At 49.7% G+C, this 1,986-nt stretch overlaps 1 non-coding gene across 1 annotated transcript; it reads right to left on the bottom strand.

Annotated features, from left to right (window-relative positions):
- Positions 1 to 918: 918 nt before the first annotated feature.
- Positions 919 to 990, bottom strand: TRNAC-ACA (transfer RNA cysteine (anticodon ACA)). The gene has a single exon. It is a non-coding gene; the product is annotated as a tRNA-Cys (tRNA).
- Between the last annotated feature and the right edge of the window lie 996 nt (positions 991 to 1,986).

Raw genomic sequence — 1,986 nt, 5'->3', positions numbered from 1 at the left:
ATTATGAATGTGCTTAATACCACTGAGCCGTATACTTAAACATGGGTAAGATGATAAGTGTTTTGGGGCCTCTCACTGTTGTGGCCTCTCCCGCCGCGGAGCACAGGCTCCGGATGCGCAGGCTTAGCGGCCATGGCTCACAGGCCTAGCCGCTCTACGGCATGTGGGATTTTCCCGGACCGGGGCCCGAACCCGTGTCCCCTGCATCGGCAGGCGGACTCGCAACCACTACGCTGCCAGGGAAGCCCTGTCTCTATGAGTTTGACTACCTCATGTAAGTCAGCCCTTGCCTTTTTTTTTTTTTTTTTTTAATAAATTTATTTTTTTTTAAATTTATTTTTGGCTGCATTGGGTCTTTGTTGCTGCACGCAGGCTCTCTCCAGTTGCAGCGAGCGGGCTGTAGGCGCGTGGGCTTCAGTAGTTATGGCTCACAGGCTCTAGAGTGCAGACTCAGTAGTTGTGGCACATGGGCTTAGTTGCTCCACGACATGTGCGATCTTCCCGGGCCGGGGCTCGAACCCGTGTCCCCTGCTTTGGCAGGCAGATTCTGAACCTCTGTACTACAAGGGAAGCCCAGCCCTTACCTTGTAATACTTGCTCCATTGGTGGACTTTTATTGCATCTTTTACTGCAAGCTGCCTCAGATCCTATTTTTTTGAAGCTAGCTTGGTATAAACAAATAAAATCAGGATGGTAATAATTAGGCACAAGGAAAACACAGAGAAAGCTTAGGGCAGACTTCCTCTGCCCCTCCAGGAAATGAGTATGGCTGAGGAGGTGAAAATGTAGCTCATGAGAAATGTCACAGGAGGAATACTGAAGTCTTTACCCCTTGTTGGAAATTTAGATTCCATGAGGCTGGGCCTCCACAGAAGAAGGAGGTATAACTTCCACTGGAGTGAAAAACAATCATGACAGAGAGGGCACCTGGATTTGAACCAGGGACCTCTTGATCTGTAGTCAGATGCTCAACCCCTGAGCTATACCCCTAGCTGCCTACATCTTTTTCACAAGACTCTTCCATAGTTGCAGTCTTTCCTAAGCTGTGCTCTCGCCATCCTGTGTCTCCCTGGGGAGCTTCCTGAGCTGCTTCTCTGGGCACCCACCTGCACACCTGTCAGAACTGCTCCCCTTCCTCAGAGCCTGCGTACCTATGCCCACCCAAACACCCCTCTTCCCAGAGCACGTCTCGCCCCCTTCCCTCATTATTATTATTATTACTGAATACAGGAGGAACTCTACCCAGCCCCTTAGTATCTAAGATGCTTCATTTCTTTTTTCTTTTTCTTCATCTCCCACTCTCTGTTTTGGTTTCCTTTCCAGGGGACCAAGGCCTGGGACCTATGGGAGGCTGTCAGCGTCTTGGCTTACCCCAGGAGAGGCGCCTGGCCAAGAAAGCTGCAGCCCCAGCTTTCCAGGGGAAGAGTGGGCAGAGGTGAGCCCAGAAGTTGGCATAGCCACAGGGCCTGGCATGGGGCTTGGGCTTACTTCTTCTGGAACTCAAACAGCCCCTGCTGTACAGTCCTACATTTTGTAGGACTGAGCCATCGTTGCATTTCTGTCTGAGTCTTTCTTGGTTATGTTGTACCATACAATTGGATACAATTTTCTACTATTTCATCCAGATTATTCTGAAGTGAGATTGCCCTTCCCCAATAGAGGAGGGTTGGTTCTTTGGTCAAGGGTATGGGAGTAGCTGTGCCCCTGCTAGAGCCTCCAAACAAGCTCTCCATTTGTAGGAGAACGTAGGCCCATCAAGCTTCCAAGACTCCAGACACATCCAGTGAGGCGCTGAACGTGACAGTCTGCCTTTCTTGGGAAAAAAAGAGTTAAGAGTGTTGGCAAGTGGATGATTTTTTTCCAGGATTATAAAACAACACTGGATGAACACGAACATACTTCTTGGCCCACTTCTCTGATGATTTCCCTAGGACTGATTCCCAAGAGTGAAGATGTAAGGCTCCGAGGGGCTGGCTGGGTGCTGCG

Source organism: Delphinapterus leucas, chromosome 9, assembly GCF_059928025.1.
Source record: "Delphinapterus leucas isolate spDelLeu-1000000601 "Yukka" chromosome 9, BTC_Dleu_Yukka2, whole genome shotgun sequence".
Taxonomy (NCBI): domain Eukaryota; kingdom Metazoa; phylum Chordata; class Mammalia; order Artiodactyla; family Monodontidae; genus Delphinapterus; species Delphinapterus leucas.
The sequence above is the reverse complement of the archived record's forward strand: the minus strand, read 5'-3'. Positions and strand labels throughout refer to the sequence as shown.